Below are 13,906 nucleotides of genomic sequence, written 5' to 3'. Positions count from 1 at the left end.
TTACACTTTTTAAGTCTACAAAATTTGGATCTACATTTTTATGAGATAAATAGGTGTCTTACTAATTAAAATAATAAGTTGTGTGAGACACATAATAAAAATTTTCAATATTTTTAATTAGTACTTCTCTATATAAATATAACTAGTACTTAATATTGATGGTAATAGACTCATGAACTACTAAAATCACCGAAAAAATTCTATTCAAATTTCGGAATTTATGTTCTGCAATGTTAACAACTGCATCATTGAATGTAGACCACCAAGATATAATTTATCGTCGTACAAGAAATTTTTCACCTTGTATGTGGGGAGATATATTTAGTTATTATACAAAATTGAATCATCAGGTATCAATGTCTCTTTATTTATTTCTCAATCAAGTCTTTTTATATTTACTAAGAATTTAAGTTTTGTATACCGTCAGTATACAAAATATTCTACACTATCAGGTAAACTTGACTTGCTATTGCAGGTTACCTAATTTATTTATTTTTTTAAATTTTTATATAAATAATTGGGGAACTTGCAATATCAGATCAAGTTAACTGATAGTGTAGAATATTTTGCTCACCAATGATGCACATAACTTAAACTCATCTACTATATATGTTGACATAATTGCATTACAGATCACTGAAAAAAATATAGAAGAGATAAAAAGTTTGAAACAAGAAGTGGGACACATGAAAATGTCATTGATTGACACCCTCGAATGCCTTGGTATTTCATATCATTTTGAGGAGGAGATGAAGATCAACTAAGCAAGATATTTAATCTAAATGTCGTTCATGAAGAAGATGATTTATACAAGGTTGCTCTGTATTTTCGACTGTTTAGACAACATGGCTATCCAATCTCTTCGGGTATGTACGCAAGTGATTTGCACAGCTAGAAACATGTGTTTTTTCGAACAAATGTTTTGACGGATTCTCATTGGAAATAATAGTTTCTTATGAGAACGTCCCATCGAAAAATGTGTTTCTAGTATAGTGTTACAAGTTCGTTTTCAAGAAGTTTTTGAGATGCAGAAGATAATTCGTGTAACCTATATTTTATGAATTAGATCTTTCCAATCAATTCAAGGATAACAATGGAGAATTCAAGGAAACTCTCTACTTAAGAATGCCAAGGGTTTGCTAAGTTTGTATGAAGCAACACATGTTAGAACTCATGCGGGTGACATATTAGAAGAGGCACTTATCTTTGCAAAATTCCATTTGGAGAGGATAACACCTACCTTAGATTCTACACTCTTAAGAAAAAAGTGACGCATGCCCTTATGCAATCTCTTCATAGAGGCATCCCAAGAGTTGAAGCACATTTTAATATTTCAATATATGAAGAATGTGGATCAAGAAATGAAAGGCTACTAAAACTTGCCAAACTAGATTACAATTTGTTGCAATTGCTACGTAAGGAAGAGCTTACTGAACTCACATTGTAAGTTACTCCATTATTTGAGTTTGTGACGACTTTTTTTTTTTTTGAGGACTATATTATAGTATTACTCTAGCACTGCTAATTAATATTTCACTCATTTACTCTAAACGTGGTGGAAAGACCTAAATCTTGTGTCTATGCTCCCGTATATTAGATACAGAATAGTGGAATGCTTTTTTTGTGCGATAGGCGTATATTTTGTGTTATCGTATGGTGTTTTCGGGTACAAGAATCTGTATATAAGAAATACAAACTTCAACACTAGTTCAAGTCCAAGACAAGAACACTTATGAAGTTTCGTAACACCTTCAACACTAGATTATGAATAATCTATCTAAAAAGTGTGTTAAGATTCAGAAAAGAGATGAAACAGAATTTAAGATCAAGTTCTCCGAATTCACGGAGTGTCCTAAAGGAATAATTCCCCTCATTGTACCCGAGGTTTTGGAATCTTCCTCCCAGGATAAAATGACCTTCAATCCGAACAATAGCGGTACCTCAAATTGTTGGATTCAGCGAACTCACTCAACGGTTTGATAAATCACACAGAAGTTTTTCAAGACAAGAAGAGAGTTTGTATTTCAGAAAATTCGTACCTAAACCTGTGGATGAAACCAGGTTTATATAGCCAACATGTGCCTCTTCTGAAAAGTGGAAATGGTTCACTTAAAAGGTGTGACCTTTCTGAAAAAGCCATGTCTGTTCGTTCAAAGAATGTGTCTTTTCTGAACAGGTATACCATTTCATGAGTGTGTCATTTCGTTGAAGGGTTGCATCCCTTCATTTCAGCACTGCACTATTTCGAAACACTATTTTGGAATCTGCATTCATGCATATAAATGGAGTATAAAAACACATAAAAAATTTGCATTTTACCCTTCGGTATTTTTCGAAGCCCAAGCCCAAGCCGAGCGAGCGACGACGACGACGGCGCGAGGCATCTCTTATTTCTTGCCTCACTTACCATGTGGAGTAAGTGTTCCTTATTTTAAACACTCATAAGTTCTTTTCTTCCACCAATGTGGGAGAAAGAGTGAACTTTTCAATTTGGGAGTACACTTTCTAAATTAGTGTCTCCCTTCTCTCCACCATTTTTTCTCCATTTTTCATTCACACTTTTTCATATACTTTGAACCCAACAATCCCCCACATGAATGAAAAATGACTATTTTTCGTAAAAAATTTACGGACAAGTATGTGATCATCAAGCAAAGACTGATTGCATCTGGATAAGTGAGTTTCCCTTTGAACTTTCCATAGTGAACATGAATCGGATGCACTCGGTCAATCGATAAATTTGATATCTTTGAACCGTCGATCTTTAGTGTACACCTAGACAACACATGTCACATAACCAGCCTTTGACCATTTATGGTTCTCACAGTTTTATTCTTTTCATCCATGAACACGTCCCGGTTTCATAAGAGCTTAGAGAATTGGCCTTTGCTAATATTCTCCTTGAAACGGCTTCCACTTCACCCTCACATAGGTGATTTCTATACGTTTAATCCTATAGATTAAACTATTTGGTCAAATCTGCCAAATTTAGATAATCATTAAAAATCTTTTCACCTTAAGTCTTATCCTTGTTTACTAAATATTTTCTACATCATGAGAATGGGTTCGGTAATTGACAATATTGAACCTGTCAGACACAACTTTGTTTGATCTCTTTAAGCCTAGCTCTTGGGATTTCCAGTCTGCTAGGTAGAGTTACCGCCATGCTGACTCGTCCTAGGCCTTAAACCCATTTCCTTGGATGTCTTTTCCACTCTTTCTCTAGATAAGCCTTTTGTAAGTGGATTCGACACATTATCCTTTGACTTTACATAGTCAACAGTGATAATTCCACTAGAGAGAAGTTCCTTAATAATATTATTTCTCCATCGTATGTGGCGAGATTTACCGTTGTACATCATGCTCCCTGCCTTACTTATTGCTGCTTGGCTACCACAGTGTACACATACTGATGCCACTGGTTTGGGCCAATAAGGAATATCTTTTAAGAAATTCTGGAGTCATTCTACTTTTTTACCGGCTTTATTCAATGCGATAAATTTAGATTCCATTGTAGAGCGAGCAATACAAGTCTGTTTGAATGATTTTCAAGAGACCGCTCCTCCACTGATAGTAAATACTTATACACTTGTGGATTTTACTTTGTTTGATTCGGTGATCCAATTTGCATCACTATATCCTTCAAGTACCGTTGGATATTTATTATAATGCAAGGCATAGTGTTGAGTGTATTTAAGATATCCCAAAACATTTTTCATTGTCATCCAAAGAGTTTTGTTGGGATTACTTGTGTACCGACTCAATTTACTAATAGCGCATGCTATATCTGATAATTTACAGTTCATTATATACATTAAACATCCCAATACTCTTGCGTACTCCAATTGTAAGTCACTTTCACCTTCATTCTTTAGAAGTGCAAAGCTCACATCCAAAGGAGAATTAGCAATACCGAATTCCATATACTTGAATTTGTCAAGTACCTTTTCGATATAGTGAGACTGTGACATTGCCAACCCTTGTAGAGTTCTATAGATTCTTATACCTAAGATTACATTCGCAACTCCAAGGTCTTTCATATCAAACTTGCTCTCGAGCATTCGCTTCATTGCATTTATGTCAGAAATGACTCTACTGATGATCAACATATCATCCACATATAAACAAACAATGACTTGGTAATTTGGAGGGTTTTTAATATAAACATATTTATCATATTCATTTATCTTGAACCCGTTTGCCAACATGGTTTAGTCAAATATCGCATGCCATTGTTTAGGTGCTTGCTTTAGTCCATATAACGACTTAATAAGTTTACACACCTTATTCTCCTGTCCTGGAACCACAAAACCTTCAGGTTATTTCATGTAAATTTCTTTCTCTAATTCTCCGTTTAAGAATGCGGTTTTCACATCCATTTGATGGATTTCAAGACCATATATCGTTGTCAAGGCAATTAACATTCGAATTGATATTATCCTTGTTACTGGCGAGTATGTATCAAAGTAATCAAGACCTTCTTTTTGTTTGAAGCCTTTTACTACAAATCTTGCCTTGTATTTGTCAATAGTACGACCCGCTTTCATTTTTCTTTTGAAGATCCATTTAGAACCTAAAGGTTTATTTTCCGGAGGAAGATCAACCAATTTCCATGTATGGTTGCTTAAGATTGAATCAATCTCACTATTGACTGCTTCTTTCCAATAGGATGAGTTCGAAGACGACATCGCTTCTTTAAATGTTTGAGGCTCACTTTCTAACAGAAATGTTACAAAATCTGAACCAAACGAAGTTGACGTTCTTTGACGTGTACTACATCTTGAATTTTCTTCATTATGTACATTCTCACTTGGTTCATGTCGAGGTCGTTTAGATCCCCCACTAGACTACTCATTTCTAGGTTTATACGAATAAATGTTTTTAAAGAATTCAGCATTATCTGATTCAATTCCCGTATTTTCATTAATATCCAGATGTTCGAATTTATGAACCAAAAACTGACATGCTTTACTACTTTTAGCATATCCTATGAATACACAGTCCACCGTCTTAGGTCCTATCTTAACCCTTTTAGGCATAGGAACTTGGACCTTTGTTAGACACCCCCACACTTTGAAATATTTCAAGTTGGGTTTCCTTCTTTTCCATTTTTCATAAGAAATTGATTGTGTGTTACTATGGGGAACTCTATTGAGTATACGGTTGGCTGTAAAGATAACTTTCCCTCATAAGTTTTGCGGTAAACCGGAACTTATAAGTAAGGCATTCATCATTTTCTTTAACGTTCGATTTTTTCTTTACGCAATACCGTTAGATTGAGGTGAATACGGGGCCGTAGTTTGATGGACAATTTCATTCTCTACACATATTTTGGCGAAGAGAGATTTATATTTTCTGCCCCTATCACTTCTTATCATTTTTATCTTTTTCTCTAACAGATTTTCAACTTTAATTTTTTATTGCCTAAATGCATCTATTGCTTTATCCTTACTATTTAGCAAGTAGACATAACAATATTTAGTGCAATTGTCAATAAAAGTTATGAAATACTTTTTGCCACCACGTGATGGTGTTGACTTCATATCATAAATGTCAGTGTGTATTAAGTCTAAGGGATTGGAATTCCTTTCAACAGACTTATAAGGATGTTTTGCATACTTTGATTCTACACACGTTTGACACTGTGATTTATTGCACTCAAAGTTTGGCAAAACCTCTAAGTTAATCGATTTTCGTAACGTTTTGTAATTAACATGGCCTAAACGTTCATGCCACAAATTATAAGACTCAAGCAAGTAAGAAGAATTTGAATTTTTATTGATTTCAACATTCATTACATTCATCTTATAAAGGCCCTCGGTGAGATAACCTTTTCCTACATACACTTCTCCTTTGCTAATTATAATTTTTTCAGAAATGGTTACACATTTGAATCCGTTCTTGTCTAGAAGTGAAATAGAAATTATGTTCCTTCGTAACTCCGAAACATACAAGACATTGTTAAGTGTCAAGATCTTTCCTGAAGTCATTTTCAAGCCCACTTTTCATGTTCCTTCTACCTTAGCCATAGCGGAGTTAGCCATGTAGATCATTTCTTCTACTTGAGCCGGAGCGAATGACGAAAACAACTCTTTGTTGGCACAAACATGGCGGGTGGCACCGGATTCATCCACTATTCGCGAGGATTTCCCACCAAGTTGCATTCTGAGAACATAGCACACAGATCATCACTTCTTTGTTGGACTCAACCATATTAGCTTGGTACTTTTCTTACCTTTCTTCGGGACACGACAATCCGTGGATTTATGGCCAATCTTTCCATAATTGAAGCATTTTCCCTTGAATTTCTTCTTGGGTTGATTGCTTCCTTGTTCAACTTTCTTCCTTTTTTTAGAATTGTTTTGGTCATCTTCTACAATATATGCTCCATTAATTGTAGAATTCCTTTTTGACCTTCTCTCGGCAGCCTTATTATCCTCTTCAATACGCATTCGGATAATAAGATCTTCGACAGTCATCTCCTTGTGTTTGTGCTTCAAGTATTTTTTGAAGTCTTTCCATATAAGTGGTAGCTTCTCAATGATCGCTGCTACTTGAAATGCATCATTCACAATCAAACCTTTAAAATAGTTTATGTGAGTACTAAGAACATTTTCAATTTGTTCAACTAAGGTATTTTTCAAAGATATACCTTCCGCTAGGAGATCGTGGATGATTACTTGCAATTCCTGCACTTAAGAGACAACCGATTTACTATCTATCATTTTAAAGTCTAGGAACCTTGCAACAAAGAATTTCTTAATTCCCGCATCCTCTGTCTTGTATTTTGTTCTAGTGCCCCCCACAATTCCTTCGATGTCTTAGTTCCACTGTAAACATTATAGAGGTCGTATTGGAGACCACTCAAGATATAATTTCTGCAAAGGAAGTCCAAGTGTTTCCAAGCCTTTATAATCATGAAATGCTCTTTGTCCGAGGTTCCCTCGGGTACCTCAGGAGCATCCTTACTAGTGAACATTTGAAGGCATAGTGTGGTGAGGTAAAAGAATATCTTTTGCTGCCATCGCTTAAAGTCAATGCCCGTAAATTTTTTGAGCTTTTCTGCAGGTGCCATTGGTTGCGGAGAATTTGCTCGACTTATTGAGGCAATACTAGTTGCCCCCACAGTTCTAGCCGCATCTTGCATTTGACTTTCGTTAGTCATTTTTCCTGTCACCACAAGACAATAAAATTTAGTATTTTCAGAATACTACTTATAAAGTTAAGCAACTTTAAACTCTTCCTCTTGTTTCTAGTTAACGATGAAGTTTTTATGACTTTCAATTGTCAACTGAGTGATCTTTAACTTGTGATGAAGATTTTACGTCTTCGAATCACTAGTTAAGTTCAAACGGAGTAGAAAGCTTAAAGCTTTAATCTCCAAAAACAAACAATACAGATTCTGCAAGGTTATTCCTTAAGATTGTTATCATATGGTGCTTTCGGGTATAAGAATCAGTATACATGCAACAACAACTTCAACTCTAGTTCAAGTCTAAGACAAGAACACTTTTGAAGTTACTAACACCTTAAACACTAGATTATGAATAATCTATCTAAGAAGTGTGTTTAATTTCAGAAAATAGATGAAATAGAATTTGTAAGGCCAAGTCCCCCGACTTCACGGAGTGTCCTTAAGAAATAATTCTCCTCACTATACCCAAGGTTATGAATCTTCCTCCTAGGATAAAATGGTCTTCAATCCGAACAATAGTGGTACCTCAAATAGTTGGATTCAACGAACTCACTTAACAGTTTGATTGATCATGCAGAATGTTTTGAAGACAAGAAGAGAGTTTGTAATTCAGAAAATTCGTACCTAAAGCTGTGGATGCTTTATATAGCCAACATGTGCCTCTTCTGAAAAGTGGCAATGGTTCACTTAAAAAGTGTGACCTTTCTGGAAAAGCTATGTCTGTTCGTCCAAAGAATGTGTCTTTTCCGAATAGGCATACCATTTCATGAATCAGTGTGTCACTTCGTTAAAGGGTTGCATCTCTTCGTTTCAGCACTTCACTGTTTCGGAATCTACATGCATGCATATAAATGGAGTATCAAAACACAAATTTTTCCTTTGGTATTTTCGAATTGAATTTCTGTCAAATAAACTTTGTCCAAATAGATAGATCTCATAATTCTAATTTCGAAGCCAAGCGAGCGACGACAACGAAGGCGCGAGACATCTCTTATTTCTTGCCACACTTACCATGTGGAGTAAGTGCTCCTTATTTTAAACACTCCTAAGTTTTTTTCTTCCACCAATGTGGGAGAAAGAGTGAACTTTCCAATTAGGGAGTACACTTTCTAAATTAGTGTCTCTCTTCTCTCCACCATTTTCCCTCCATTTTTCATTCACACTTTTTCATATACTTTGAAACCAACACTTTGAACCTCAATACTCTCATGCTAGAATCATGCTTGCAAAATGCAGTGCCATAATTTCAGTAATTGATGACACATACGACTAATATGGTTCTCTTGATGAGTTGCTTTTGTTCACAGAAGCTGTGGACCGGTATGGATCAGTTAGATAATGCGTTGAATACTTAAATTACAATTATTTGTTGAACCTATTATAATTACCTTTCCCCCTTATTATTGCCTCGAGGTACATTAGTAATACTTTGATCAATATAGGTGGGATTTAAGTGAAATTGATCGACTCCCGAACTATATGAAAAAGATATCCACTACTCTTCTCGATCTTTTTAAAGATTATGATACTAAAGTAAAGGAGCTGCATGCATTTAATGGAGTTTGTTACGTCAAAGAAGAAGCGGTATGTGGCTTTATTATGATACTAAAGTAAAGGAGCTGCATACATTTAATGGAGTTTGTTACGTCAAAGAAGAAGCGGTATGTGACTTAAAGCCAGGGGCGGTTCTATCTTGTAAAAAAATAGGTGGCCGCCTTAGGCCTTCAAATTTGGAGCCTCATTTTTTATAATAATATATATTAATTTTTTTAAAAAGAATTAGATTTTATTTATAACAAAATAATTTTTTATATAAAAAGAAAGAATTATTAGAAGAAGTTCATACATCTAAAGTACTATGTCTCAAGAAAGATTAAATGCATTGATTATATTATTACACAAAAAAAAATAATTAAAAAAAATCGATTATATAATTTTGAAAATAGAGTTTATTAAAAGAAAGTTATTTATTCTTAAAATTTTAAGGCCTCTGTTTGATTTTCACCTTAGGCCACGAATATATTTGATCCGCCTATGCTTAAAGCACTAATTAATGAATATGTTATTATACATTTTTCTTGTTCGGCTTTTTTCTGAGTGAGACACATTTCTTCTTTTTCTATAACTACAATAATAACAATAATATAATCAGTATAATTCCACAAAGTGGGGTTTAGAAACGTAGAGTGGAACGTGAATGCTGACCTTAACCTCTACCTCAAAGGTGGAGAGGTTGTTTTCGCGATACACCCTCGGCTCAAGGAAATATTTCTTCTTTTCTTTAAGAAAAGTTTATTTTATGAATTTTAGAACTGTTGGTATAGAGGATACAAGAATTTTAAATAAAAATTCTTTCTTGAATAGATGAAATAAAATCGTGAGGAGTTACGATATTGAAGCAAAATGGTCCATCGAAGGAAATACGCCACCATTTGAAGAGTACCTCCACAATGCATTAATCACAGGAGCTTTTTACCTACTTGCACCAGTTTCATTATTAGGCATGAGATCAACTTCAAAGGCATCATTTGATTGGATGATGAATATGTTGGGTTAATAGTATATGAAAGAAGTGTGAATGGAAAAATAAAGAATAAAATAGTGGAGGGGAAAGAGACACTAAAATAGAAAGTGTACTTCCAAATTAGAAAGTTTACTCTTTCTCCCACATTGGTGGAAGAAGAGAACTTGAAAGTGTTTATAATCATGAACACTTACCCCACATGGAAAGTGAAGCAAGAAATAATAGATGCCTCGCGCAGTCGTCGTCGTCGCTCGCTCGGCTTCGACTTCAGAATGATCGACCGGTGAAATCTATCTTTTAGGACAAACTTTATTTGAATTCCGAAGAATGCCAAGGAACTGATGCATTGTTTTCGAACTAGTGCTTCAGAAATGATACATTGTTCTGAATTGAGGCTACAGAAGGTTGCACTGTTCATGGAAAGATGCAATCTTTGATGAACAGACATGAAATTACAGCAAAGGTGTAACCTTTGGAGTGAACCATTGCCTCTTTTCAGAAGAGGCATACTGTGGCTATATAAACCTGGTTTCTTCCACAGGTTTAGTACGAAATTTTCAGATTAAAAACTCTCTTCTTGTCTCAAAAATATTTTGTGTGATCACTCAAAACGTTCTGTGAGTTCGAAGATATTCCAACCGTTTGAGGTACCGCAACTGTTGGTCTGTTAGCCATTTTATCCTGGGAGAAAAAATTCCACAACCTCGGGTACAGTGAGGGGGATTATTTCCTTAAGGAAAATCCGTGAATTCGAACGACTTGGCTATTTTCTGTTTCATCTTAATTTCTACAAAATAAAATACAACTCTTGGAAAGGTCATTTTGATCTTGTGTTGAGGGTATTTGATATACTTCATTGTGTTCTTGTTTATACTTGAACTCAAGTTGAAGTTGGTGTTGTAATATACAGATTCTGTGTACCCGAAATACAAACGAAATAATAGAATAAACCAAAAATTCTTGTGGCTTCTGTATTAATTTGTCGAGTCGTTAATGACATAGCCACTTACAAGGTACGAATTATACAAATTTTAACATGTACATGCAGATTTACATTATTAACATTTTTTTTATGAACATTTGTTTCTTGAAGGTTGAGAAAGAAAAAGGACAACTTGTCACTGGAATAGAATTCTACATGAAAGAACACAATTTATCAATTGAAGAAGTGAGTGAAAGACTATCTAAAATAGCTGAGAATGCATGGAAGGATTTAAACAAAGAGTTTATCAAGCCAACTGTTGTGCTAGTTAAGAAGGTGAGCCTTGGAATAACTGGTAAAGTTGCTGCCATGTAACCAGGAGGTCACGAGTTCAAGCCTTGGAAACAGCATCTGACAAAAATGAAAGTTAAGGCTGCGTACGATACACTCTTGTGGTGGACCCCTTCCCCGTTCACCGGGCTGCTTTTTTTTTTTTTTTTTGTGCCAGTTAAAGTCTTGGCGCGTATCGTCGGTTTCGCACGTCTAATTGATGTTGTGGCGCGTATCGTCAGTTTCGCACGTCTAATTGATGTTGTTTACAAGAATAATCAAGATGGATATGGTAAGTCGAAATATTATTTGAAACCCATGATTGAAGCCTTACTCGTCAATCCTATCCATGTGTAGGAGAAAAATATTACATACTTCCTCCTTCCCTAATTATCCGTCCCAAATTGAGATAACACGTTGATTAAAAAAAATAATTAATAACATATCTAGTTTATCATAGTACCCCTATTAAATGATGTTTACAATTTAATTTGAAGAAAAAGTAATTAATGCAAAGGGTAAAACATGGTGAAAAAAAAATTTGTCTTGTCTTGATTAATGAAAATAAAAAAGTAAAATGGTAAATCAAATTAGAAAATTTGAGACGGATAATTTCGGACCGCAATAGTATGTTTCTATAGAAGAAAAGTGTTGTGGAGACCAGAGGAGCTAATTGTATAATTAGTTAAGAGTTTGTTACAAAGAGTCAGTTATTGTATAATTAATTAGAGATAGTTATGATGTGCTGTCAACTCTCAGCAGTCTATAAATGCAGGTCCTTGTACATGCTTGTTCATATATGAAATTGAGATTCTCCCTTCAACTTCATGATTGATAATTGATATCTTCAACAGTTTCTTTCTCTAAATACGAGGGACCAAGTAGATAGTCAATTGAATTAGTTAATTAATAGTAAAATCATTACATTATCTTATTCAAAAATTTCATTAGAAACTGGTTTATGAATTTAGCTGGGACTGAATCATTTTATTTGAGTGATTAATTATTTGTGCGGTTTGAGTAACTAATAGAAACAAAGACTTTTTTCACTGAAGCAATAAGAAATTTGTGTTATAAAATATAAATTTTTTAATATATTTTCTACTAAACTAGCTCACTGAAAAAATACAAGATGAAAAATAAATTCTCCTTAAAATGCTAGAGAGCTTTCTAACTTTTCTGTGTGAAGACGCGGCCTTTTTTTTTTTTTTTTTTTTTTTTTTTTTTTATAATCACTGCTTCAATCAAAATATATATGAAAATACCCACTGCACATGTTTCAGCGAAAAACTTCAATGGAAGTTAAAAATGATACTTTTTTAGTAGTGAATGTGTCACAATCCAAAAACAAATCCGCGAAGGCACCTACATAGAGTAATCAACATTGAAGCATAAAGATGAGTTTCAAATTTCACATACATGAAAAGATCCGATTTTTTTTTATTTTTTTTGACTTTTGCTATCAAAACATCCGAAAAAGTACGGTCACGCCTTGTAAGACGGAGGAGTTGACAAAAAGGTCACTTCCCAAACTTTTTTTGACATTTAGACACCAAGTTGTTTTAATTGAGAAAATAGACACTTTTATGGGACCACAAAAATAAAATGCAAACCTAGCACTCAACTTACAAAATCTACACTTTAGCCCCTTTCCCCATTTCAGCTAAGGGTGGGCGTTCGGTCAGTTCGGTCTGATTGTTTCATATCGGTTTCGGTTTATCGGTTTTTGGATTGACAAAAATGACAACCATAACCAAACCGAAATAAAATCGGTTTGGTTCGGTTTCTACAAATTTGATTTGGTTATTTTGATTTTTTATTTCGGTTTCAACATGAATGAAACGAAATGAAATAATAATAAGCTTAACATAATACATAACATCATTTTGTTGTAGAGTTGTCACAGACCGTGCACGGCCTAAACTTATCAACGCAACAAACTAGCATTGAATTTAGCTTAGGAGATAATCATAGAACAAGAATGGTAAAGATCACCTGCTCACCAGCAGAATAGAAAAACAGCACTAACTTAAATCAACCAACACTGAAAGAGATTAAGATAACCTTACTTTTGACTAAAACAAAACGTCGAAAGGAGAGTCATTGAGAATATGTAAACCTAGAGTGCAAAATATTACATCAATTCAACTAAAGTTACTGTAAAGTACCATTCTTTTACAGAAAGGGCAAATGTACTGAAAAATAATAGCGATAAGTGGATCCATCTCGCGAAAGAAAGATCAGTAGCCACAAAAGTGTTCTAGACATTGTTGAAGTCTATATCGATAAAAGTATAGCTGCAAAAATCATGGATCTCATGTTCAACCCTACAAAAACAAGGACATTGAAACATTAGAGCAAATAAAAGTGCCAAAAATTCCAGTAATCCTCGTTTTTTGGGAATGTATGGAGCCAAGAAGGAGTTCGGGTCAAATTCCAGTGTAGTTGTAGCATGTGCATCAAGTTCTGTATGAGCAATGTGATCAATGGGACTAACAACCTCCAGTATACTTATTGCATATGCACCAAGTTCTTTATAGTAACGAGCAAGGTATGGATAGTCAAAATAGTTCGGATGAAACAACAGAACATGATTTTGGATAGGTTAATCATCTCCTTGATGACATAAGAGACTTGTCAGAAAATAAAATAGCTAAAAGTATGAAAAGACAAGTCACAATGAGTTCTATTCGGAAAGCTCTTGGAGTTCAGATTACACATAGTCGACTGAAGCCAGTGAAGTCTGTTCAGATTAGAGACGCTGCGATTCCAAATATGTTTTTGGGGAACACGGAGATTATTAAGAATGAAGTGAAAGAACATACACCCATTGAAACTAGTAGTATTGTTGAAAGTACTGCAGTGGAGGAAAAAAAACCAAAGAATACCATGGAGAAAAAAGAACCAAAGAACACTGTGGAGAAAAAAAGAACCA

At 34.5% G+C, this 13,906-nt stretch overlaps 1 pseudogene; it reads left to right on the top strand.

Annotated features, from left to right (window-relative positions):
- The first annotated feature begins 230 nt into the window (after positions 1 to 230).
- On the top strand, positions 231 to 11,328 carry LOC107869072 (annotated as a pseudogene).
- Positions 11,329 to 13,906: the final 2,578 nt, after the last annotated feature.

The sequence above is a fragment of the Capsicum annuum genome, chromosome 4 (genome assembly GCF_002878395.1).
Source record: "Capsicum annuum cultivar UCD-10X-F1 chromosome 4, UCD10Xv1.1, whole genome shotgun sequence".
NCBI lineage: Eukaryota > Viridiplantae > Streptophyta > Magnoliopsida > Solanales > Solanaceae > Capsicum > Capsicum annuum.
The sequence above is the reverse complement of the archived record's forward strand: the minus strand, read 5'-3'. Positions and strand labels throughout refer to the sequence as shown.